General features: G+C 39.7%; 1 protein-coding gene and 1 non-coding gene across 4 annotated transcripts in view; both read left to right on the top strand.

The window, feature by feature from the left end:
- PLCE1 (phospholipase C epsilon 1) overlaps positions 1–27,679 on the top strand; it is a 353,887-nt gene that overhangs the window by 83,364 nt on the left and 242,844 nt on the right. The window lies entirely within an intron of this gene.
- Positions 9,169–9,275, top strand: LOC128627211 (U6 spliceosomal RNA). Its single transcript, XR_008391367.1, has one exon. It is a non-coding gene; the product is annotated as a U6 spliceosomal RNA (small nuclear RNA).

Below are 27,679 nucleotides of genomic sequence, written 5' to 3'. Positions count from 1 at the left end.
TGTACTGCTAAACTTAGTCCTTTCCTCCTAATGTGACCTTGAACATGCTATATGCCAAGATAGTGTGCTAAACACTTTACACCCATTGGCACACTTATCTTGCCAACCATTCTGGGAGGGATCATTACCATCCCCATTTCAGCAATGGACAGTGAAGTTCAGGGAAGCTGAGCAACTTGTCAAGGTTAGATAGCTAGCAAGTGCTGGAGCTGGGATTCAAGCTGCGATCTTGGATTTAGAGTCAGTTCTAAGAAATTAACACTTTTTTTCTCTGGGCAAGGCCTTTCTGGTGTCCCATGCAGACTTGAAGGACTGGAAGGGTTGTCAGTTCTTACATTCTGCCTCCCTGCTCCTCTCACACCTTGAGGCCATCCTGGCTGGGAAATGTTTCCTCTGTGCCAATGGCTCCACCTTGAGCCTGACTCCTGGCTCTTCCTTCTTCTTCCCTGTCTAGGAAAATGTATCCATTTCACATATCCTCTTCCCCGCAGCCCCCCACCATTTCACCTCAGCAGTATTTCCTGCTGTACATGCGCACCTTTTCTTAAATCTCCTTCCCTCTCTTTCTACCTGTCTCTTTCTCTTTCACCCCATCTGATTACATCAGAAAGTCTCCTGTGTCTTTACCATCTCACTGCTTCCCTTCTTCCTTCTTTATTATCACCCTTATTTTTGCCCTCCCCTTTATGTTAACTTTTGCCTTCCTATTTCCATCTCCTCTTTTACTTTTCTCTTTCACCATTTCATTCCATTGAGGTGCTAAAAAATACCTCACTGGTGGCTGATTTAGGGAGCCGTGCTCCAGTGCCCTGTTTAAGGGGATGGGAGTCATTCTGCCTGAATTTGGCTCTCAGTTCTACCACTTTTTTGTCTTGGACAGATGGCTGAATTTCCCTTCCTCAATTTCTTCATCCAAAAGATGGGTGTGAGAGAAGTTACTAAGGTTGAAAGTCAGTATTCCTTTGATGCTGGGCTATTATTGTCATTATTGTTTGAATTTAAATGTGAATGTGAATGTTGTTGTTGGGGGTCCTGGTCCCTGTCTTTCACTTTCCCTGCTCCCCACTTGGCCCCATTAAGCATTTCATTTGTCTACTTGGCTCCTAATAGGTATTCAAGTTTGTGATCAGTATAAAACAAAACTTAGAAACTACCCAGAATGTCTCCATTTATTTATTAAGTCCAAATTTATTTCTATTTATTTCTTTATTTTTCTACAAATAAACCATTTTTTCCTCTTATGCATTAACAGTGACACTTGTGTTATTTTTTAAATTACATTTGATTCTGAGAATTGCAATGAGTTTTCTGTTTTTATTTTCTTATGTTATTTATGATGAGTGGTCCAGTGAATGTCACCTGATGTCATAGGTGGCCCTCCTCCTGGGGCTCTCGCCAGAAGCTGGCACTCTCCACACAGAAGCATGGATGAGCAACGTGGAGGTGTACTAAAGAGAGGGTTGACCTCACCTTTCCCTCAGCAACAGCTTGGACCCTACTCTGGCATCTCCAATGGCAAAGTCTCCTCTGCCAGTTGGTTCTTTATTCTCCCCTCACTGACCCCTACTTTCTGCACCAGAGAACACCCAGCTCTCTGGCTCCTGTCTTCGTTTTTCCCTATCCAGCTTCCCACCCCAAGCTTTGGGCATTTTCTTGGAGTGTAATTCCCCCTCTACACATGGACACCCCCCCCCCCCAGAGCAGCTCATCACCATTTACCTTTACATGATGAATATTCTGGCAAATACATTTTTCCCATGTCATTACTTAGAGATTTTTAAAAATTTTATTTATTTTGAGAGAGAGAAGAAGGGAAGGAGAAAGAGAGGGAGAGAAACATCAATCGATTGCCTCCCGTACATGCCCAGAACAGGCACTGAACCCACAACCCAGGCCCTTGATCTGGAATCGAACCAGTGACCTTTTGCCTTGTGGGTCGATGCCCAGTGAACTGAGCCACAACAGTTAAGGGGATTAGTATTCAGGGATACTAATCAACATTTATATATCTTTTCTATGGGTAAACATATTCTGAATTTCAAATAACTGACCTACAAACTTGTGACTGATATGTTTAAAGTCATATGGAGTTCATTGAAGACTGGAAATCATCAGGAATGGCTACATAGAAAGTGGGCCTTGAGTTACACCTGGAGGAATGTGTAGAAGGAGTTCAGAGAGGGAGATATTCCAGATGGGGGCATAAAGACACTAAAGGAGAATTGATACGGGAGTAAAGAAAGGAGGAAGCATGTCGGGAGTGTTTTTACTACTCAGTAAATAGACTCCAGTTGAATGATATTATTTGTTTCCTCTTCTCTCGGCTTTCTTTAATTTTTGAGTCAGACATGGCAATGCTAGGGACATATGCTGCCATTTACCCACTGCATCCATGGCAGGTCTCGCTAATAATCATCATGACACTTATTTTTGGTGAGCCCAAGCCTGACCTAAATATTCTTCATGATGATACATTCCAACAGTTCTAAAAGTTGATTAGAGCTGGCATGCAATTGAAAATCCATTTTCTATTTGTGTCCTGGGTTTAGTCAACCTGGTGACTTTTATCTCTAAGTGGAAATGTGTTATGACTAACTTTATTAAGTGAGGAGTGTAAATATCCATTTATAATAGCACTAATACAAGTATTTGAATATAATATGTTACTGTCTTGCTAGGATATAAATTTCACAGTGATACACCAAAGCTCTTTTAAGTGACGCTTAAATACATTTGCTTTTAGAAGATAACACTACGCCAGTTACTGATATTAATAGATGTATTTCCTGAGATTTCAGTTTTGCACTGATCCATTTACTAGATCTTAGCATTGATTTTTTTTAAGGAAAAATTTTTATAATGCCAAGTGGAAAAGCTTTACCAAGTTCTGCTCCTCTCATGAAATAGCCAATTTATGCCTGGACAAATGGGTCTATGCATAAGGTTTTCCATAAAGACAGTAGGATTTCAAGGTTCTGGGGCTCTGAATTCCCTTCATTGCCTCTCTTTTTCCCCCTCTCCTCCTGGCACTCAATTCTTATTTTTCAAAAATCATCTTCCTGTGATATCTTTGCTGAACCTTCATATCCACCACCAGACTTGGTTTCTCTCTGTCCTCAGTTCCACAATATTTTGTTTTTGCACCTTCAGCAGAATGGCTAGTTGGCCAGGGACAGGCCCACATCTCCAGCTGGACTTGGACCTCTTTGAGGGCAGCTCTGTGCCTTGCCTTCATCACCCAACACAATGTAGGCACCATTGTGCCTACATAAATAAATATTTATTTATTTGTCTGTTTGTTTAAATTTTTAATTCTTTAATAAGTAGTGAAATTTACCTTTTATAATATTTTACATATTTTTGATGCTTCATAACTTTTTGGTATATTTTCTGTTTAATTATTTTATTGTTCAATTACAGTTGTCTGCATTTTCTCCCCACCCCTTCCCCCACACCCTATCCAAACCCACCTCCCTCCCTTGCTTCCACCCTCTGCCTTGGTTTTGTCCATGTGCCCTTTATAGTAGTTCTTGAAAACCCTTCTTTCCACTGTCCACTCCCCACTCCCCTTTGGCTATTGTTAACTTGTTCTTAATTTCAATGACTCTGGTTATATTTTGTTTGCTTTTTGCTGTTGTTGTTGATTATGTTCCACTTAAGATGAGATCATATGGTATTTGTCCCTCACTGCCTGGCTTATTTCACTTAGCATAATGTTCTCTAGTTCCATCCATGCTGTTGCAGAGGGTATAAGCTCCTTCTTTCTCTCTGCTGTATAGAATTCTATTGTGTAAATGTACCTTGTTTTTGGTTATAGCAGTAAGTCATTTTAAAATACTAGGCTAGTAGAATTTTCATTTTGTTTGAATGTATCAATGTTTGTAATGTGTTACCTGAGAAGGCAAAATTGGTGGAAAATTAGGCGATAAATCTATACATATGGATTTGGAGAGTCATTTGTTTTAGAAGACTGAATACTTTTTCTACTGACTAATAATTACTGGCATCCTGTTTTTTACAATAAAAGTGCAATGGAGTGAAGGCATTGGTATTGGTTCTAACTAACTCAAGCTGAGCCTACCTTTGCACAAAGGGACTATATTAGGATCCTATACTGGAAACATGAATGTCATGAGACAAATATGCCAACATTTCTGTTATGGCAACAGATGATATCTTCTTCCTGAGTAAAGTGGGAAAACCGGGGATTTCAGGGAGGTCTGCACCATGACCTGGGTGAGGGAGTAGCATTCAGAATGGGTCTCCATGTCCAGTTCCCTTCCTCTGAGCATCACCCTTTGCCTCAGTTTTCCATATGGGAAATGGGTGGAAGTCAGTGGAATTATTGTATAACAAAACTAGCGAGCACTCATTTCCTATTAGTCAAGTACTGTGCCGAATAAATGAGCTCATCTACTACAACAGCCCTCTAAAGTGATATCATTAGGATTGTCACTTTGCAGGAGAGGAAACAGCAGCTTGGAGAGGTTAAGTGACTTGCTCAAGGTCAACTGCTAGTAAATGGAAACACCTGTAACTTGAACTCAGGTCTTTCTGACCTCAGAGACTCTCTCTGTGTGTGTGTGTGTGTGTGTGTGTGTGTGTGTGTGTGTGTGTGTGTGTGTTTAATGTCCACGTTATGCTGCTTTGTGGGAACTCTGGAGGGCCTAACAGAAGAGCTACTCTTATTAGAGAGTCTTCAGTAGGAAGTTAATGAAAGTAATACTGTATATGTTCTTGACAGCTCTCTCAGCCCAGAGTGAAGGCAGATACAACATAAACTGTAGCAGTTGATTTAATCAATAATTCAATTTTTTAAATCCAGTTAACCTTATATTATTCTGAGACTTTGGTCCATTGCGATGGGAGTTCAGAGAACAAAGGTTTCTATAAGGGCTGGACAGGAAGGGAGTCAATGTGAATTGGGTGTTTGACAGTTGTGCTGCCTTTTCTGAACTCTACACTGTTGTCTTTTTTCCTACCAGTAGGTGGAAATAGAACTGAAGTATTCAGCACTTATCCTTTTAGCCGACTCCTGGCAGGATTCCCTTAATTTCTGCCTCAGAAGAATAGCAACAACAACAAAAAAGCCATCAGGAGAAGCTGGGAGTGTGCAGTTAGAGGATTGTTATTCTGCAGAACAGTTTTAGTCTGATGGTCAGATGATGGTATTAGCCTCTTACAAGGCCAGGGTGCTGGATGCAACCACTGGCAACCACCAAGTCTCCTGTGAGTCCTGCTGGACACCTATCTTGAGTGGGGGTTTTATCCTGTCCTGACCACACATCCTTTCCCAAGACTTTCATTCCCAGTTTTAAACCCTTGCACTTACTATCAAATTGTGTACCATGATTTTATTTCTCAGAAAACACATTTCTGAAACAAAAATTTACTAAATGGAGACAGTGCATCAGGGTAAAGGAGGAAAGTCTCTACCCATTGCATGTCCCACCTTCCTAAGGCATTCATTAAGTTTGTTGTATGTAAAGCTATTCAGACGCTTTTCTATATGCATAAATTATATATGTACATTTAAATAAAACTGGAATTGTGCAATAAATGTTATTCTATATCTTGATTTTTTTCCTCCATTATTCAGTGGTTTAGGGCTGCCCATATGTGTGATTAGCTCTAGAAACTTCCTAACTGGGGGCAGTTTTGCCCTCCTGCTGACAGCTGGCAATGACTGGAAGCATTTTTTTATTGTCACACCTAGGGTAGAGGGTAATATGTTACTGGTATCTGGTGTATAGAGGACAGGGATGCTGCTAAACATCCTATAATGTGCAGGAAAACCCCCACTACAAAGATTTCTCTGGCCCCTAATGTCAGTAGTGCCAAGGTTGAGAAACCTTTCTCTAAAGAATGTCATTCTTTATAGTGTGTGTATAGTATTCTACCCTGTGTATTCGCCATTTTGTATTAATCCATCTTCCTAGTGGCAGTCATTTAAGACTTTCTAACTTTGCTAACAGCAATATTGCAATAAACATTGTTTTACAATGTTGTGCACTGAGAGATTTTATTTATTCATGATAAAGACACAACAGTAAAATGTCTGAGTATAGGGACTTTATTTTAGAAGGTAAAAGAGCCTAAAAACTGAAAGTCTTTTCTTAGGTTCACAGTGAGCTCATTTAGTGGCTGACTTGAACTGTCACAGGGCTAGTTACAGTCTTTATTTATTCCACTTAATGTCAGTATTTAGATGTTTTGTGATTGTGGAATGCTGCCCCAGTCTCTGATGCAGATCTTACAAATGATATGGTATAAGCACTTTGTTGAGTTTTTTAATCTGAATGAAATTTCAAAGCCCTTTTGCCCTTTAAATAAATATTTAGTCATGTGCAGCATTGCGTCCCCATAATCTGCATGAGTTGGAATGAGCAAATAGTGGACATTTGGATAATACTGTTTTCAGTCTCTAAAAACCCTCCTTTGAAAGGTTACTTTGGTCCTATAAAAAAAAAATGAACGAGTGGCGCTGGGCTGAGTAGTGGAGAGCAGAGTGGTCGCAGGTTGGCAGCAGCAGCAGGGGTCCAGATCCAAGAATGTTGGCTTCACAGGCTAAGAGCGCACGGAAACGAGCTTGAGGCAGCGTGGGTGCCACTCAGCACAGCACCCAGGTGGAAATGACTTCTCAACAGTTTCTTCAGTTAGGAACTCCTTCCACTGGGCTAAGCCAGGCTCCTTCACAGACTGCAAACAGTGGTTCTGCAGGATTGATAAACCCAGCAGCTACAGAGTAGGTGGAAGCAGTGAACACCAGGATACCCACTGGAAGAGGAAACCCAACAACAAAGGAACCACCAACAGATAACAACAGAAGAAGGAGAAGGAGGGAGTGAAAACCATACAAACCTCAATCCAGGGCCTATCTGGAAATACAACTAAATAGTGGAGAAACTACCCAGTACAAACAACTGAACAAGAGCAAAAGAGAATCCTCAAAACCTTGTACACATGGAAGAACTAGCTTCAACACAACCCGCCCTCACTAGCCAAACAAAATACAAGAGGTGGTGGACAGAGTGACCTTCAGTTAACCAGCTGGTGTGAAGGACCCACAAAAGAAAGACCCCAAAATAACCAAAACCCAAAGACAAACATAGAGCCAACTTAAACGACAGCCTAAGACCCGTGAGCTCAGGAGATCAAAAAGACTACACCACTGAATCTCACAGGTATTCTAACACAGAAGTTCACACCATAAACCCAGGGAATCAGAGCAGATCAATTTAAGAAGCTGAAGCTAACAAGAAGAATCTCACTAACAATGGGAAGTCAAAGAAACAATCCCCAAATGAAAGGAAATGAGAAAGCCTCAGAAAGAATGCTAAATGACATAGAGGCAAGTCAACTATCAGATATTGAGTTCAAAGCACTGCTTATGAGCAAGTTCAATGAGCTCACAACAAGCTACCAGAAATCACAGGGAAACTACACTGAACTCACTGCAAACAATATCAACATGAAAAAGGAAATAAAAACTATCAACAAGGGCCAAGAGGAAATGAAGAATACAATATATGAACTGAAGACCACAGTCGAAGGAATCAAAAGCAGGATTGATGAAGCAGAAGATCGGATCAGTGAGTTGGAGGACAAAGTAAAAAAAAAAAAAAAGAAAGAGCAAGAAAAGGAAAAAAGGCTAAGAAAGAATGAAGAAGAATTAAAAGACATTCAAGACAATATGAAACATAATAATATCCATATAATAGAGATACCAGAAGGAGAAGAAGAAGAGCAGAGGATAGAAAACCTATTTGAAAAAGTAATGATGGAAAACTTCCCTGATTTGATGAGAGAAGAAGTCACACAAATCCAGAAAACACAGAGAGTTTCAATTAAGAGGAACCCAAAGAGGCCCTTCAAGACACATCATAATTAAAATGAAAAAATTTAAAGACAGAGAGAGACTCTTAAAAAGAGTAAGGGAGAAACAGGAAGTAACATACAAAGGAGCCCCAATAAGGTTAGCTGCTGACTTCTCAATGGAAACACTCCAAGCAAGAAGACAGTGGCAAGAGATAGTCCAAGTAATGAAATTACTAGGCCAGTGGCCTACAACCAAGGCTACTTTACCCAGCAAGGCTCTCAATCAAGATAGAAGGCCAAATAAAGAGCTTCCAAGACAAAAGAAGTCTAAAAGAATATGCTTCCACCAAACCATCTGTACAAGAAATACTAAAAGGACTGCTTTAAGGAAAGGAAGGAAAAGACACAGAGAGGAACACAGGTATAAAAATAGCAATAAATAAGTACCTATCAATAATAACCTTAAACGTAAATGTATTAAATGCTCCAATCAAAAGACATAGAATAGCCGAATGGATAAGAAAGCATGACCTACACATATGCTGCCTACAAGAGACTCACCTCAGGACAAAAGACCTACACAGACTAAAAGTGAAGGGCTGAAAACAAATTCTCCAAGCAAACAGGCAAAAAAAAAAAAAAAAAAAGCTGAGGTAGCAATACTCATATCAGACAAAATGGACTTCAGAAAAAGGGCCATAAAGAGAGACCCAGAAGGTCACTTCATAATATTCCAGGGAAGAATCCACCAAGAAGACATAAACATTGTAAATATACATGCACCCAACATAGGAGCACCCAAATATATCAAGAAAATCTTAGAGGACTTCAAGAAAGATATTGACAGCAACACAGTTATAGTAGGGGATTTTAACACCTCACTGTCAAAAATGGACAGATCTTCCAAACAAAATATTGTGGCATTGAACAATGCCCTAGATGTTATGGACTTAACTGATATGTATAGAGCCCTTCATCCCAAAGAAGCTAAATACACATTCTTTTCAAATGCACAGGGAACATTTTCCAAGATAGACCACATGATAGGACACCAAACAAGCCTCAACAAATTAAAAAAGATTGAAATCATATCAAGCTTTTTCTCTGACACAAGGGACTAAAATTAGAAACCAACCCCAAGGGAAAAAACCCCAAACACTCAAAATCATGGAGATTGAATAGGATGCTATTAAACAATGAGTGGGTCAAGAATGAAATTAGGGAAGAAATCAAAAAGTTTCTGGAAACAAATGAAAATGAATGCACAACAATCCAAAACTATTGGGACACAGGAAAAGCAGTCCTGAGAGGGAAGTTCATAGTGATACAGGCCTACCTAAAAAAGATAGAGTGCTCGCTTCGGCAGCACATATACTAAAATTGGAACGATACAGAGAAGATTAGCATGGCCCCTGCGCAAGGATGACACGCAAATTCGTGAAGTGTTCCATATTAAAAAAAAAAAAAAGATAGAAACATTTAAAACAACCTAACCCTATACCTACAAGAACTCAAAGAACAACAACAAAGACAGCCTAGAGCAAGTAGAAGGAAGGAAATCACCAAGATCAGAGCAGAACTAAATGACATAGAGACTAAAAGTGCAATTCTCAGGATAAATAAATTGAGGAGCTGGTTTTTTGGAAAAGATAAACAAAATTGATAAGTCTTTAAGCAGGCTCATCAAGAAAAAAAGAGAGAGAACCCAAATAAACACAATCAGAAATGAAAGAGAAGAGATTACAATTGACACCACAGAAATACAAAGGATTGTAAGAAATTACTATGAGGAACTGTATGCCAAGAAATTTGAAAACTGAGGTGAAATGGACAAATTTCTAGAAAAATATAACCTCCCAAAATTTAATGAAGAAGAAGCACAAAGCCTGAACAGACCAATAACAGCAGATGAAATCGAAGCAGTAATCAAAACACTCCCTACACACAAAAGCCCTGGACTAGATGGTTTCACAGGAGAATTCTACAAAGCATTTAAGGAAGAGCTAACCCCTATTCTTCTCAGATTATTCCAAAAAATCCAAAATGATGGAAGAATCCCAAGCTATTTTTATGAAGCCAGCATCATTCTAATCCCCAACCAGATAAAGACACAACAAAGAAAGAAAACTTCAGGCCAATATCACAGATGAACATAGACACAAAAATCCTCAACAAAATATTGGCAAACCACATCCAGCAATACATTAAAAAGATCATACGCCATGACCAAGTGGGATTCATCCCAGGGATGCAAGGATGGTACAATATTCACAAATCAGTAAATGTAACACATCACATAAACAAAAGCAAAGACAAAAATCACATGGTCATATCAATAGATGCAGAAAAAGCATTGGTAAGGTACAGCACCCATTTATGATGGAAAAAAAATAAGGAAAGTCAGAATACAAGGAGCATTCCTCAACATAATTAAGGCCATATATGAGAGATCTACAGACATCATACTCAATGGGCAGAAACTAAAAGCTTTTCCACTAAGATCAGAAACAAGACAGGGTTGTCCACTTTCTCCACTTCTATTCAATATAGTATTGGAAGTTTTAGCCACAGTGATCAGACAAGAAAAGGAAATAAGGAAATAAGGAAAAGAAAAGGAAAAAAGGCATCCAAATTGGAAAGGAGGAAACAAAGCTGTCACTGTTTACAGATGACATGATAGTGTACTTAGAAAATCCTATAGACTCCACCCAAAAACTGCTTGACCTAATAAATGAATTTGGCAGAACAGTGGGATACAAAGTCAATATCCAGAAATCAGAGGCCTTTTTTGTATACCAACAATGAAACAGCAGAAGCAGAAGTCAAGAAAAAAAAATCCCATTCGATATAGCAAAAAGAAAAATAAAATACCTAGGAATAAACCTAACCAAGGAGGTAAAAGACCTGTATGTAGAAAACTACACAACACTGAAGAAAGAAATCAAGGAAGACATGGTATATGTTTCCATTTAACAAGTGGAAACATATGTTAAATGGAAACATATACTGTGTTCATGGATTGGAAGAATTAACATCATCAAAATGTCCATAAAACCCAAAGAAATTTACAGATTCAATGCAATAACTCTTAAAGTACCAATGGCATATTTCACAAACATAAAACAAGCACTTCAAAAATTTATATGGAATCATAAATGACCCCAAATGGCTACCGCAATTTTGAGAAAGAAGAGCAAAGTAGGAGGGATCACAATACCTGGTACCAAACTGTTTTACAAGGCTACTGTAATCAAAACAGCCTGGTACTGGCATAAAAACAGGTACATGGACCAATGGAACAGAACAGAGAGCCCAGAAATAAACCCTAGTCTCTATGGTCAACTAATATTCAACAAAGGGGGCAATGACATAAAATGGAGTAAAAATAGCCTCTTCAACAAATGGTGTTGGGAAAATTGGACAGCTACATGCAAAAAAAATGAAACTCGAGCACCAACATACACCATACACAAAAATAAATTCAAGGTGGATACGAGACTTAAATATAAGCCGAGACACCATTAAAGTCCTGGAGGAGAATATAGACAGAAAAATATCAGATGTTTCACACAGCAACATATTTACAGATATGTCCCCTAGAGCAAGGGACATAAAGGAAACAATAAACCAATGGGATCTCATCAAAATAAAAAGCTTCTGCACAGCTAAAGAAAACAGTATTAACATAAAAAGAGAACCAACTATATGGGAAAACATATTTGCCAATGATACCTCAGACAAGGGTTTAATCTCCAAAATATATAAAGAATTTACAGAACTCCACTCTAAGAAGACAAGCAACCCAATTAAAAAGTGGGCAAAGGACTTGAACAGACACTTCTCCAAGGAGGACATTCAGAGGATCCAGACACACATGAAAAGATGCTCCATATCACTAGCTATCAGAGAGATGCAAATTAAAACCACAATAAGATACTACTTTACACTGGTCAGAATGGCCATCATAAAGCAACAAACAAGTGTTGGAGAGGTTGTGGGGAAAAGGGGACCCTAGTTCACTGTTGGTGGGATTATAGACTGGTACAACCACTGTGCAAAACAGTATGGAATTTTCTCAGAAAACTAAAAATGGATTTGCCTTTTGACCCAGCAATTTCACTGCTAGGATTATACCCTAAGAACCCTGAAACACCAATTTAAGAGAACCTATGCACCCCAGTGTTCATGGCAGCACAATTTACAATAGCCAAGAGTTGGAAGCAACCTAGGTGCCCATCAGTAAATGAATGGATCAAAAAACTATGGTACATTTACACAATGGAATTCTATGCAGCGGAAAGAAAGAAGGAGCTCCTACCCTTTGCAACAGCATGGATGGAACTGGAAAGCATTATGCTGAGTGAAATAAGCCAGGGGGTGAAAAACAAATACCATATGATCTCACCTTTAACAGGAAGCTAAACAACAAAACAAACAAGGAAAATATAACGAAAAGACACTGAAATAGAGAACAGGCTGACAGGGACCAGAAGGGAGAGGGGAGGGAATTTCAGGGGAAAAGGGGAAGGGTTTACAGGAACAATTATAAAGGATGCATGGACAACAACTAAGGGGGTGGAAATGTGGGAGGGAGGTGGGGAGCACTGGAAGGATCAGCTTGGATGGAAGTTAAAGAAAACTGTACTTGAACAACAATTAAAATAAAAATTAAAAAAAATTAATGTTATCAGGTCATAATTGTTGCCAGTGCCTTGTGGTTTTCCATACAAATTAGCCCATAAGAAGACATCAGGCTTGACTTTGAGAAACATTTTTGCCTATCATTTAAAATAATTGCAATGACTACAATTGAGTGCTTACTGTGCTTCAGGCTTAGCAAGTGTTACCAAGTCTGACTTTTACAGCAACACCTCTAGGAGGTGGGCCTTTTAGCTTCGTGGATACTTCAGGGAAAGAGCTTTAACAAGCTGATGACTTACATGAGGTAACATATCCAGGAAGAGGCCAACCCAGACCTGTAGTGGTACGTAGGGCATCCTTCCTCAGTGTTATTACAATGTAGTTTCCCCCCGGTGGAGAGAATTTTAGTATGTCTACATTGGTAACCATTAACACTTTTTTGAGGAAAAAAATTAATCCCAAGTTGCTTTTTGTCTCAAGGGGCTGCACTTGGACTTGAGGGCAAAAATGCAAATGTCATTTAAGTCAAGTGGATATTTTCATCACAACGTTAAAAAGAGAAAGATATTTAAGCAAATCTGAGGTCACACACTCTCCCACCAGAGAACTCCAGCACTGAGCATTGTTTGAAATGAGAAAATATTAATGTTCTCCCTGGAACCTAACCTGGATTTGATATGATATTAGGTAAAAACTTTTAGTTACATTTATTTCTCTTGTCTTACTCCAGGAAGATGTCAGTTTCCATTATGAAAATCGCAGGTATAAAAAATATTATCCTCTGTTCTCGATAGCAGAGCCAATCCAAGAAACCTCAAAAGAAATTCCTGCCCCAAGCCAACTGGAATTTCTGATTCCTGAAATTTTTCAGTGACCAGCATAGGCTGAGGTAGCATCCAAGAAGGATGCTCCTACATTGTTGATTTTTAGCTGCTGTTGACATGATCTACTTTGCTGCCTCCTGGCTGTCGGAGTTTCTGCAAAAATTGATATGTAAGAAATGTTCCCATTCCTTCCTACTTACTCAGATTAAAGCAGATTTCCATTCCTCAATGCTCCTTTCCTACAGTGTCCTCTATAGCTCAACCTACTGGCTTGCTTTATTTATTTTTAAATTAAATTTAATTTGCTGATATCTTTTATATTAAAATTTATTTTAAACTACAGTTGATATTCAATATTATTATGTATTAGTTTCAGGTGTTCTAATAGTGATTAGACAATTATATAATTTATATAGTGAGCCCCCTGATGGTTCATGTACCCACCTGGCACCATACATAGTTATCGTAATATTATTGACTATATTCCCTGTGCTGTAGTTTATCCCTGTGATCATTCTGTAACTACCAATTTGTACTTCTTAGTCCTTTTACCTTTTTCACTCAGCTCTTTAACTCACCTCCTATCTGGCTATGTTGTTTCTTCTCAGTATCCATGGGTCTCTTCCTGTTTTGTTTGTTCATTTATTTTGTTCTTTAGATTCCACATATAAATGAAATCAGTTGATATTTATCTTTCTCTGTGTGACTTAATTTCACTTAGCATAATACCCTCTAGATCAGGGTGTCAAATTCATTTTCACCAGGGGCCATATCAGCCTCACGGTTTCCATCAAAGGGCTGAATATAATTTTAGGACTGTATAAATGTAACTACTCCTTAACTAAGGGTAAGGAGCTCTACATTCGGCCCTTTGAAGGCAACCGCCAGGCTGATGTGATCCCTGATAAAAATAAGTTTGACACCCCTGGTCTAGGTTCATCCAAGTTGTCACAAATGCAAAGATTTCATTCTTTTCCATGGCATTCTTTTCCATTATATGAGAGTATATGTGCCACAACTTTTTTTTACCTACTTTTCTGTTGATGGGCATTTGGGTTTGCTTCTGTGTCTTTGCTATTGTAAATAATGCTGTGGTGGACATAGGGATGCATGTATCTTTTTTGAATTTGTGTTTTGGGTTTCTTTGGCTATATACATACCCAAAAGTGGAAATGGTGGGTAATAAGGCAGTTCCATTTATAATTTTCTGAAGAACTTCCATGGTGTTTTTCACAGTGGCTACACCAGTTTACAATCCCACCAACAGTACATGAGCATTCCCTTTTCTTCACAGCCTTTCCTACACTTTTTGTTTGTTGATTTATTGACGATGCCATTCAGACAGGTGTGAGATGATACCTTATTGTGGTTTTAGTTTACATTTCTCTGATGACTACTGATATAGAACATCTTTTCTTATGCCTGTTGGCCATTTGTATGTCCTCTTTGGAGAAGTGTCTATACAGGTGCTATGCCCATTTTTTAAATTAGAATTTTTTTGGTGTTAAGTTGTCTGAGGTTTTTATAATATTTGGTTATTAACTACTTATTGGATATATCATTGGTGAATATCTTATCCCATTCAGTAGGTTGTTTTTTCATTTTGTTAATGGTTTCCTTTGCTGTGCAAAAATTTTTAGTTTCATGTATTCCCATTTGTTCATTTTTTACTTTTGTTTCCCTTGACCAAGGAGATATGTCAGAAAAAAAATACTACTAAGAGTAATGTCAGTGAGTTTACGACCTATGTTTTCTTCTAGAAGTTCTATAGTTTGGGATTTACATTTAAGTTTTTAATCCATTTTGAGGTGTGTTTTTTTTTATATATGGTGTAAGAAGGTTGTCTAGTTTCATTGTATTGCATGCATCTGTCCAGTTTTCCAACACCATCTGAATAGACTGTCTTTACCCTATCATATGTGCCAGCCTCTTTTGTCATATATTAATTGACCATGAAGTTTGAGTTTGTATTTCTGGGCTCCCTATTCTGCTCCATTGATCTGCGTATCTGTTTTTATGCCAGTGCCATGTTGTTTTGATTACTGTAGCCTGTAGTATAGTTGGTATCTCCAACTTTGTTCTTCTTTCTCAAGATTGCTATGCCTATTTGGGTTCTATGGGATCATTTGTTCTAGTTCTATGAAAAACACCATTGGTATTTTGATAGGGACTGTTTTGAATCTATAGACTGCTTTGGGTAGTATGGGCATTTTAACAATGTTAATTCTTCCTATCTATGAGCATGATGTATGTATGCTTCCATTATTTGTATCTTCTTTAGTTTCTTCAGTGTATTATAATGTTCCAAGTACAGGTCTTTTGCCTCCTTGGTTAAATTTATTCCTGGGTATTCTATTGTTTTTGATGCAATTATAAGTGAGATTTTTTTAATTTCTGTTTTTGAGAGTTCATTAGTGGTATTTAGAAGAGCAACTAAGTTCTGATTATGTACTTTGTATCCTGATATTTTACTGAATTAATTTATGACTGAAGTAGTTTTTTTTGTGGAATCTTCAGGGTTCTCTAAATACAGTATCATTTCACCTGCAAATAATGACAGTTTTACTTCTTTCTTTCCAATTTGCATATGTTTTATTTTCTTTCTTGACTGATTACTATGGCTAGGAATTACAGTACTATGTTGAATAAAAGTGGTGAAAGTGGATGACCCTGTATTCTTTCAGATCTTAAGGAAAACACTTTTAGCTTTTCCCCATGGAGTATGATGTTAGCTGTGGGTGCATCATATGTGGCCTTTATTACATTGAGGTATGTTCCCTCTAGCACCCACTTTGCTGAGAGTCTTTATCAAAAATGGATGCTGGATTTTGTCTAATACTTTCTCTGCATTTATTTATATAATTATATGATTTTATTCTTTTTTTTGTGGTGTATCACATTAATTGATTTGTAAATATTATACCAACCTTGTACCGCTGGAATAAATCCCATTTCATCATGGTGTATGATGTTTTTTAAATGTATTGCTGAATTTGATTTGCTAATATTTTTGTTGAGAATTTTTGCATCTGTATTCATCAGGGATATTGGCCTATAATTTTTTTGTAGTGTTTTTTTCTAGTTTTGGAATCAGAATCATGCTAGCCTCATAAAATGAGCTTGTGAGCCTTCCATCCTCTTGATATTTTTGGAATCGTTTGAGAAAGACAGGTGCTAATACTTCTTGAATGTTCAGTAAAATTCACCTTTGAAGCCATCTGGTCTAGGACTTTTGTTTCTTTAGATTTTTTTTATTGCCGATTCAATTTATTTGGTAGTAATCAGTGTTCAGATTTTCTGTTTCTTCTTTCTAGGAAGATTGTATATCTCCTCCTTTTTGTTTTTAATCCTCACTGGAGGATATGTTTTAGTGATTTGAGAAAGAGAAAAAGACATCAATGTGAGAAAATAATTACTCTTTTCCCTCCTTTATGTGCTTCAACCAGGGGTTGAACCTGCAACCTAAATATGTGCCCTGGCCTGCAATGGAACCTGCAATGTTTTTGGTGTTGGTTGTGATGCTCCAAACTACTGAGCCACCCAGCCAGGGCATGATTGTGTATATCACTGAATTTCTTTATTTCTTTAAGAACGTCCAATTTGTTAGCATATAATTATTCATAGTATTTTAAAATAATCTTTTGTATATCTGTAGTGTCAGTAGGTTCTCAATTTCTTGCTCTCTCTCTTCTCCTTTTGGTACCCCTATAATGTAAATGTTTTTATAGTCGATGTTGTCCTAGAAGTACCTTACACTATCCTCATTTTTATTTTTATTTAATTTAAAAATTTTTTTTATTTTATTGATTATGCCATTACAGTTGTTCTATTTCCCCCCTTCATTCCCCTCCACCCTGCACCCGCTACCCCCACTGTTCCCCCCTTTAGTTTATGACCATGTGTCTCAAGTTCTTTAGATTCTATATTTCCCATACTATTCTTGCCCTGCCCCCTATTTTCTACATACCATCTATGCTACTTATTTTCTGTACCTTCTCCCCCCTTCTCCTCCTCCCACTCCCCTGTTGCTAACCCTCCATGTGATCTTTATTTCTATGGTTCTGCTCCTGATCTAGCTGTCCTTTTAGTTTGCTTTTGTTTTAGATGTGGTTGTTAATAACTGTGAGTTTGCTGTCCTTTCACTGTTCATCTTTTTAATCTTCTTTTTCTTAGATAAGTCCCTTTAACATTTCATATAATAAGGGCTTGGTGATGATGAACTCCTTCAATTTGATCTTATCTGAGAAGCACTTTATTTGCCCTTCCATTCTAAATCTAAGTTCTGCTGGAGAGAGTAATCTTGGTTGTAGGTCTTTGGATTTCGTGACTTGGAATACCTCTTTCCAGCCCCTTCTTGCCTGTAAGGTCTCTTTTGAGAAATCCACTGACAGTCTGATAGGAACTCCTTTGTAGGTGACTGTCCCTTAGCTCTTGCTGCTTCTAAGATTCTCTCTTTCATTTTAATCTTGGCTAATGTAATGATGATGTACCTTGGTGTGTTCCTTCTTGGGTTCAACTTCTTTGGGACTCTCTGAGCTTTCTGGATTTCCTGGCAGTCTATTTTCTTTGCCAGATTGGGGAAATTCTCCTTTATTATTTGTTCAAGTAAGTTTTCCACTGGTGGCTATTCCTCTTTCCCTTCTGGTACCCCTATAATTCGGATGTTGGAGCGTTTAAAGATGTCCTGGAGGTTCCTAAGCCTCTCCTCATTTTTTCGAATTCTTGTTTCTTCATATTCTCCTGTTTGGTCATTTTTTCCTTCCTTCTGGTTCACTCCCTTGATTTGAGTCCCAGTTTCTTTTTCATCACTATTGGTTTCCTGTGCACTTCCCTTCATTTCAATTAATTTCGCCTTCATATGTTTGTCTAATTTGTGGCTATAATCAACCAGTTCTGTGAGCATCCTGATCACCAGTGTTTTGAACTGTGCATCTGAAAGTTTTGCTATTTCTTCATCACTTAGATTTACGGGCTCTGGGTCTTTGAGATCTTCTTGAGCCATTTTTGGTCTGTTCGCACCTGTTAAGTATGAGGAGCGGAGCCTTAAGGGCGGGGTGGGGCCATCAGGGCGGGGGTCGCTGGGTTGTGATGCTGTATGTGGGGGCGTGGTCAGGGCGGAGAAATGGCGGCCCTCTCTGCTGCCTCTTGCCACTGGGGCTGCTCGGGCCGTCTCACTGCCCACTCCCTCGCTGGTCTATCTGTGCAGGAATGCACCACCACAGTCAACCCATTGCCCTGCTGGTGGCTCACTGGGTCGCTCACTGGGTCCGCCCGTTGTAACCCCATGCCTGGGATCCACGCACCTGAGTCCATCTGACCAAGTTTTCCTGTGTAACCTCGCTCTGCCAACTGCTGGCTTCGCCCCTCTTACCAGTCAGGCTGAAGAATTCGTTGTTATCAGATTTCCAAAAAGTTCAATTTTCTGTGTTCTGGCTGTGTTTTCTGTTGCTAATATTTTGTTGTCTCTAAACTTCGTTGTGTGAGAAAGCACAGCATCTCCACCTATGCCTCCATCTTCACTATCCTCATTTTTACATTCTCTTTTTCTTTTTTCTTTTCTGATTGGGTGTTTTATGCTACCTTGTATTCCAAATTGCTGATTAAGTCCTCTGCTTTGTCTAATCTGCTGTTGATTTTTTCTAGTGTATTTTTCATTTCAGTTATTGTGGTCTTCGTTTCTGAGCAGTTCTTTTTTATAGTTTCTTTTTTGTGCTTACTATTTCTTTGTTGAATTTCTCACTGGGTTTATCTAATCTTCCCCTAAGTTCCTTGAGCATCTTTATAACCAGTGTTTTGAATCCTGTGTCTGGTAGATTCCTTGACTCTTTTTCATTTAGTTTACTTTTCCAGAGGTTTCCCCTGTTCTTTCATTTGGGACATATTTTTTTGTTTCCCTATTTTGGTTGCCTCTCTGTGTTTGTTCCTATGTATTAGGTAGTTTTGCCATGTTTCCCATTCTTTGCAGAGTGGCCTGACATAGTAGGTGTCTTGTGGGGCCCAATGGTGCAGTCTCCATGATCACCTGAGCCAGGTGCTCCAAGAGTATCCCTTGTGTGGGTTGTGTGTGCTCTCCTTTTGTGGTTGAGCTTTGATTGCTTGGCATATCAGTTAGTGGGATTGATCCTCAGCCTGGCTGGCTGTGAGGACTGGCCACAATAACAGCAAATGAGCTGCTGTGCAGGGGCTGACCCCATGGAGTGGGCTTTGTTCCATCAGGGACTGGTGCTTGTTGAGACCTCCCTTTGATTGTGCTGCATGTAGAGTTCCATTGTAGTCTGAAGCCCTTTACCCAGTGTACTGGTTCTGGGGCCTCTTGGAAGGGACTTTGGTACAGATCAATGTCAAGCACTGCTTGTGACCAGCCTGGAGCTACCTGTTATGAGCTATGAAGTGATCTGTGGTCGGTAAACTGCCTGTGCTGAGTCTAGATGCATGTGTGAGGGACCACATTGTGAACTGAGGCTGGTTGCCACCAGTACCAGGCTTGGGGAATGGCTGCAAAAGGCCCAAGACACCTAGAGACTTGCTGCTGCCTGCTGGCTGTTGGTAAGACTCAGCCACTAAAAGAGCCTTGGATAGTACCCGAGTTATGTGAGGCAGGGTCTTAGGGAGTCAGCAGGGTGGGTTGAGTGGTGTTCACCAGGTTAATACAGATTCAGATTTGGTGCTAGTACTGGGCCTGGGGCTACCCAGCAAAAGTCTCAGGATACACCAAGGCCAGCTGCCACCCACCTGGAGCCTGCAGACCTTTGTGATGGTGTGGAGGTTTCAGAGTTGGTGGTCTCAGAGAGTAGTCTATATGATGCAGCAGAGTTCACCAGGCTAATAAGATTAAGATTTGGTCTTGTGGAGGTGGCTCAACACAGGAAAGATGGCAGCTGTCCCTCCAGCCCTAGCCCTGAAGCCATACAATTTAGTTTCTCCCTGTGTCTCTGGCATCTCCCAAGCTTGACTGGAATTTCTTGACGTTTTTTTTTTTTTTTTTTAACTTTTAAAACAATTGTTGTTCAAGGACAGTTGTTTCCTCCCACCCCTGCCCCCCCCCCAGCCACCCTCACTTCCCATCATTCATACTACTCCCCTTTGGTTTTGTCCATGGGTCCTTTATAGATGTTCCTAAAACCTTTCCCCATTTCCCCCCCTTATCCCCTCCCACCTCCCCTCTGGTTACTGTTAGTTCATTCTTAATTTCAATATCTCTAGTTATATTTTAAAGACTGTAACTAGGGCTCAGGCTGGTTGGCCCCAAGTGAGCCTGAGGCCAGGCAAGAGCTGGGTAGGGCGGGGCCAGGGAGTGGATCAGTGGAGTTCCTCAGGCTAATGCAGATTAAGATTTGGCCCTTGGCTGGGCAACAGGACAGCTCAGCACAGGGACAGTGGCAGCTGTCCCTCCAACCCTTGTCCTGAAGCCGAACAACTTGATCTCTCCCGGAATGTCTCTGGTGCCCTTCAAGCCATCGTTCCTCCACCAGAGCCCAAGGTGAGTGCCTGTGAGCGAGCAAGAGTTAGTATGCTGGCCCTTTACGAGGAAGCCTGGATGTCTAGCAGCCCTCTATCTCACCCAGATTGACAGGAATTCCCACTGATTTTCACAGCCAGGTGTTGTGTGGGCTCCTCTTCCCAGCACTGGTGTTCTCAACTGGGGAGCCCCACATGGGGCTGAGACCCCTCACTCCTCAGAGGATGGTCCTCCGTATTTTCAAGCGCCACACAAGGGTGCAGGCCAGCCCGTTTCTGTCTCTGCCCCCCCCCACCAGTCTTGACATTGCTTCTTTTTGTCCTTAGTTATAGGACTTCTCTGTTCAGCTAGTCTTCAGATGGTGATCCAGGTTGATCGTTTTATAATTTAGTTGTAATTTTGACCTGGTCATGGGAGGAGGTGAGTGCAACTTCCACCTACTCCATCAACTTGTTGGGAACACCTACTGACATGTCTTAAAGTTCCAAAGTTTATAATTGATTTTACTTCAGTGGGAGTATCAGGATATGAACTGTTTACGGACTGGTTAAGTACTCCTGTTTTTTCTTTTCCTGCCCAACTTTTATTGTCTTTCATCTTTTTATATATGGTCCTTATTCCTGGATGAGTTCTTTCTGCATCTTTGGTCTTTGAGGAAGACATCAGTACACTTCCCCTGACCCCTCATCGCAGTGTCCTTCCTCACATTTTCCCAGAACCTGTCATGGAGGTTTCTAGATTCTGCACTAACACCTCACAGGCTTGGACTCTTTTATGCTTCAGGGCCTTTGCTCATGCTGGTTCCTGTATGTAGGACATACTTTTCTACCTACTACCCTCTTTGTGTCTGTAGTTAACTTCAGTTCATGCACTGAGTGGACAAGCCAGGTCTTTACTTCTGGATTTCCAGAGAAATAGTTCCTCTGCATTTAGACTTTATTTTTTGAACCAGTGTTTTCTCTAAAACATGTATCTTTCTTCACATTACTCACCTATCCTTTTCACTGTCCCCGCCTGCTGGACTTTGCACTGTCCCTCTTTTGAGCATCCTGTGTCCTATTCTGGATCTAGCCAACCCTCTCAAAAACTGATTTATTTAGTCACTTTTTTATTCTGTTGTTCCTCCATAATGTCAACAGGTTGTTTTAGACATTTTTTGCTTGCATTTATTCATTATGGGCATTTCAAGCATGTGGGAAAGCATAGAGAAGCTTATGGCAAGTAGCCATGTACCCATTGCCCAGAACTGCAAGTGTCAGCATTTGTCGTATTTACCTCGTATTTGTTGAAAAGAAATAAAGTGTTGCAGAGACTATTGTGTGTCCTGTTCCCCACTCTTTCCTTCTTTCTTCGAGATGGAGGTAACCATTAATGGACAATGGTCAGAGATCAGGCATTGGAGTGTCATATGTGCAGGAAAATAAAAAAATTGACAGTTTGACTGGCCTAATGAATGGAAAATATTATCTCACTCTTATTTCCACTTATATTTTCCTGACTACTAGGAAGGTTAACATTTGTCATGTTTATTGGCTACTTGGGCTGCTTCTGTGAATTGCTTCTTTATATCTTTTGCCATTTATCTGTTTTGTTGTCTTTTTCTCGTTGATTTGTAAGGTTCCCTGTATAGTTGTATTGTTCCTTTTCCTGTTATATAGGTTGCAGACACCTTCTTCTAGTCCATAACTTATCTTTTGTCTTTTTTAATATTATCATATATTACATAGAAGTTTGGGATTTTATATTATCCAGTTAACATTTTATTTTATGATTTCTGCTTTTTATATTTTAATTAAGAAATCCTTCCTTACCCTGTGATTATAAAGATGTTCTCCTCAAAATATTTTAGATATTTTGGCTTTATATTTTGAATTTTAATTCATCTACTTTATTTTTATCAGGCTGCCACAGACAGTTGGTGTATTTCTTCCTTTGCCATCTTTATCATTCTTGTTTGTTTTTCCTACCTTATTACATTGCCTAGTAATTTCAGTACAGTATTAAATAGATGTGTCCTCAGCCCTATGCTAAATATCACTTAATTTGCTTATGTAATAATTAATAATGTAGATGTTAACTTTGTAGATGAAGTAACTAAAATTTGGAGAAGATAAACTTTCCAGAACCACATGGCTAGTATGTAAATGATAGAGTCAAGGTTGAAATCCAAGTCTCAGTGACTTCAAAGTGGAATTTTTTATGCTGCCTCTTGGTCACAAATGACTTGGGGTAAAGATATCTCCTTCCTCCTTACCTACTCTTGCCCAGATTCTCTATGTCTAATAAGGGAAGAAAATTTTACTGACATGATGCCAGAAAAGCACTTCTAGTGTCTGAAAAAAACTAATAGACTTTGTTTAGTTAGATCTGCCAAAAGAAGATTAAAGAAACTATAAGTATGAAATTATTTCAGATGGTTCTTATTCCAGATGGTATAAGCATTCACTCAGGTAATAAAATCACATTTTGATGGAACTTCAGAAATAAGGAGTAGATCTTCATAGTAAGTTAAGATTGTCAAGAATATTAACAAATAATTGAAATTTTCTTCCTTCCTTCCTTCCTTCCTTCCTTCCTTCCTTCCTTCCGTCCTTCCATCCTACCTTCCCATCCTCTATTCATAAAAGATCTGAGGCAACTTATAAAGCTCTACCCAAAACAAGATAAAATAAGAATTTGTGAAAATCAGGGCAAAGAGAAAAAATATGGCAAAATTAAAAAATTATTTTTTACTTAGTGTTATTTGCTAGAGTTTGGCCACAACATAGCTTTAAGCTTCCTAGCAACTGAAGCAAAGAAAACCTGTCCAGCTATACAATTCACAGTGGGTATGCATCAAAATAGAATTTTTGGTAAGGGGATACACAACGTTTCCTAATTCTGAGATAGAAAGGAACTTCTGCCATAATCCTCATGCAGGAACCCTGTGTGATGATGTGGGCAGTGCTTACCAACATATAGTAGGTAATTGGGAAGTGTACTTTACCTGGACCCAGTTCTACTGTTCAACCTCAAGTCCTTGATGGGGCAGGAACCATATCTATTTTATTCTTCATTTTATAACAGCCCACCACAGTGCCTGACACATAATAGGTACTCAAAATGTAGTCTTTGAATAAATGAATGCTATTTGTACCATGCATCAGTAAAAGCCAATCTCTGGATACCAGATTAACTTAAAAAATCAATTGTATTTCTTTACACTAGCAATAAACAATTAAAAAATGGAATTAAAACAATTCCATTTATAATATCATCAAAAAGATGAAAGCATTTAGGAATAAATTTAACAAAAGAGATGCAAGACTTGTACACTGAAAACTACAGAACATCATTGAAAAGCTAATGGCAAAACATTGTAACAAATAAAAGCAGCTTTACGTGAAGTAAAAATATCGATATTTTAGGTATGTGGTTTTGTGATGATTGACTTGATCAAAGATTGAAATTTAAAATCTTAAGAGGAATACATGGACCAAATATACTTTTGATAATTCCTTATGATTATGACCTTTTTTTTTTTTAATCCAAGGTTCTGGTAAGAAGGAACAGTAGAGAATTTGAGTTTACATTCTTGGTCAAGAATCTGAAGAATAAATGTTATACGTTGCAAATAAAGGGTGCTGCTAAGAGCTTAGATGAACCATAATATATGGTACCATAATTGCTTCGTGAATTGGAAAAGTGTATATTGGATAAAATGAAATCAGGATGTATGCAGAAAATGGGAAACTGCTTCAAATGTTTAGTAGCAGCTAATTCACATTAAGGACTATTGTGTTACTGATTTTAACCACTGATCTGGATTTTTTTTTAAAGATTTTATTTATTTGTCTTTAGAGGGGAAGGGAAGGAGAGAGAGAGAGAAATATCAATGTATGGTTGCCTTTTGTGCATCCCCTGCTGGGAACTGGCCTGCAACCAAGGCATGTGCCCTGACTGGGAATCGAACCCAGTCGGGGTTTGTTTGGTTTGCAGGCCTGCACTCAGTCCACTGAGCTACACCAGCCAGGGCTGATCTGGATACTTTTTTTATCTGCCTTAAAACACGTATGTGCTGTCATTAACTAATTTTTATTGAGCTCATAAAAATGTGCCTGACACTTTTCTAAACAACTTTACTGCTGTTAGCTCACGTAATGCCAATGCTTTACAGAGGTACTGTTCTTCTTACCTCCTTTTACAGAAGGGGAAACTGGGACCCAGAGAAGTTAAGCCACTTGCCCAGGGTCACACATGAGCAAGTGACAGTGCCAGAATCCAGAAACTGTGCAGCTTGTGCACCTAACCACCCACCATATTACTCCCACTTATTTCTTATGAGAGCAAACCTCAGTTTCCTATGTTTAGCTGGAAGTGATTTTTCCTGGTAAGTGCGGTATGTGGATGTACTTCGGGGGCCTTGTTTTGATGTTGTCCTCAGGATGCCACAATTAAATCCATCTTTCCAGAAAGTCCCTTGGATCTTCAGGAGAACCAACTACAGTTTGTATGACATTTGTCAAGTTTCAACCTCAGAAAATGTACTCTTAAACAGGTTGCCAGACTTTGTTACTACCTCATTAAGACTCCCATTCTATAAAGGTAACTCAGGGTCTGTGATTAAGACCTTGGGCTCTGGCATCAACTATTATGGTTCAAATCCTGGTTTAATAATAGAACCTTCCTCATAGCGTTGTTAGAAGAATTAAATGAGGCTATCACTTAGGGCACTTTGCACACCATGGGACACCTAGAAAGTTTTTAAGGACGGCAGCTGCTAAAACCCACAATCTTCTAAAACCAGAGCTGGAGTAAGGCGTGCATCTCAACAATCAGCAGACTTACCCAACAGTTTAGAGCCGAGAGTGGCTTTGTGCTGCAGACTCCTGAGGCTACCTGGAAGCTCTCCAAGCCAGGCTTACATTTTCAAATGTATTTCTAACCAAACTTAAAAGGGATCCCCACAGTGTGAAAGAGGCTGCCTTTTCCCAAGGGGAGAGGAACCGAGGGAAGCTTCTTTTTGTTGGTGGATGAAATGAAGGAGAGGAGAGTTCAGGGTGAGGGAGAGGCACTGGGCTGGGGGCTCTGAGTCTGGGTCCTGGGCCAGGTGTCCTTTCAGCTCCCTGGCCATTCTTTCTACTTCTATAAAACCAGGGGCTGGACTGCAGGCCCTTCTAGTGCTGACATTCTCAGAGACCATAAAGCCTCTCTCAAACTAGTTTAATGTGAGCCCTTGGCTTTTATGGAGGGCCCTTGTAAGTTTGGGCCCTTGGAAAGATATCTCTGTCTTTTAGGCAAGTGCTGGGGAAGGCATGGCCCTTATATCCCAGCTTATAAATTTCTCTTGAAATTTGGAGCCTGGAAAAAGTTAGTCTTGGCTTGATCCCTTACATTTTGTTCTGACTGGATAACATCTGTGATACCTCCTCAGTGTGTTTCTCTTATTCCTCCGTTTGCCCAGAAGCTGAGAGCTAAATGCACTGGTTCACAACAGTGGCTTCCCTCGGAGGACTCTGGTCTCTAAATCCTTCTTAGACTGGATGGTGGTGTTGTTTTGTTTTATGTATTTTAATATAGAACCCATACCAGATGCTTCTGCAGCATTAAACAGGGCATAAATCATTCATGCAAAATGGCATAGTAAATAAATGCAGAAACACACGAATGTTCTTTCTCCTATCAGCTGGGTCCAGAGTCTGGCTCCTTCCCCCTCCCAGTGAGTCTGAATCAGCAGCACCAACTGATAGGTAGTCAGGGCACACTCTGACCCTGGCACTGAGTCCTTTATATGTATTTGTTCATTCAACAACCTCGCATTTGGGGAATGCTGTTTTTATCTTTATTTAAAGATGAGGAATGTGAGCCTCCGGAAGGTTAAGTAGCCAGACAATTTCTCACAACTACTGAGAAATTATCCCTTACCTTCAGTATTGGTAGACAGGCAGGTCCAGGGTGAGTCACATGAAACCCAAAGAATTCCTTTTGTCCTGGGAGTCCTAGAGGACTTGATTCATCTCAGATTGGCTTGTTTGTGTTGGTAATTAGTAAGCCACCCACAAATATACCAGGATGTCCACACTTTTGATGACTGCAGAAGACCAGAGAAACCTCTCTGGCTTCTGGTCTCCTGAAATCTATTCTGAACACCAAATGGTCCTATTGATTTGGGGGAACCCCTTGGAGTGTCAGAGTTGTCAACCCATATTTTTGGAATGTATGGAATTGGGCTGTGGTTGAGGGATGGTTCCTAGGACAGCCCAGGTTCCCAGGACAGTCCAGGTTGCCCTAGACTTAGAGCTGGTACAAGGCCAGTTTGGCTGCTCACCTGATGGTGTTGTAGAAGTATTCCCCAGTGTTGCCTGACTTCCAGAGCTGGTATTAAATGGAAGCAGTTGGCCCATTTGTCTATAAGCCCTAAGCGGATTCTGCATGGTGGCATCATTAGTGCCTTGCACTCATTCCTCTTTGCACTGAAGGTAAGAATGGGCACAAGTAGGAGCAGGATGGGAAATTGTTGTGGACAGTCATGGCCAGGCTTCCCACCCAGTTCCTGGCCTGTAGATAGACTGGGTAAGTACAGTCTTAATTTGGCCCTGTCTGGCCTCATTGGACTCAGCTGGGAATGTATCTATGGTCAATATGCAGATGCCTAAATGTGACCAAGTAATACAACAGTTTAAAAAAATCCAGGGTTTTTTACCCTCCAAACTATCTCTTATTCTGTCATTCAGATATTGATTGAGCCTCCCCTTGTGCCAAGTACCATGGCAGATGCAGGGGGCACAGCAGCAGCAAGCTCATCTGTGGCTGCTAACAGGCACCACACAGCGGATAACGCTGCAGGACCGTACCTCTAGTTGGTCAAGTGCTGTGCTCAGGGAAGTTTTGTCTTTTGGAATTGCTTGGGTAGCTCTGCCTTTAATCTGGAGATGGTATCATTGCTTGCAAAGCTTCC

This window comes from Artibeus jamaicensis, unplaced genomic scaffold, assembly GCF_021234435.1.
Source record: "Artibeus jamaicensis isolate MK-2021 breed Jamaican fruit bat unplaced genomic scaffold, CSHL_Jam_final contig_332, whole genome shotgun sequence".
In the NCBI taxonomy this organism is placed as follows: Eukaryota; Metazoa; Chordata; class Mammalia; order Chiroptera; family Phyllostomidae; genus Artibeus; species Artibeus jamaicensis.
The sequence above is the reverse complement of the archived record's forward strand: the minus strand, read 5'-3'. Positions and strand labels throughout refer to the sequence as shown.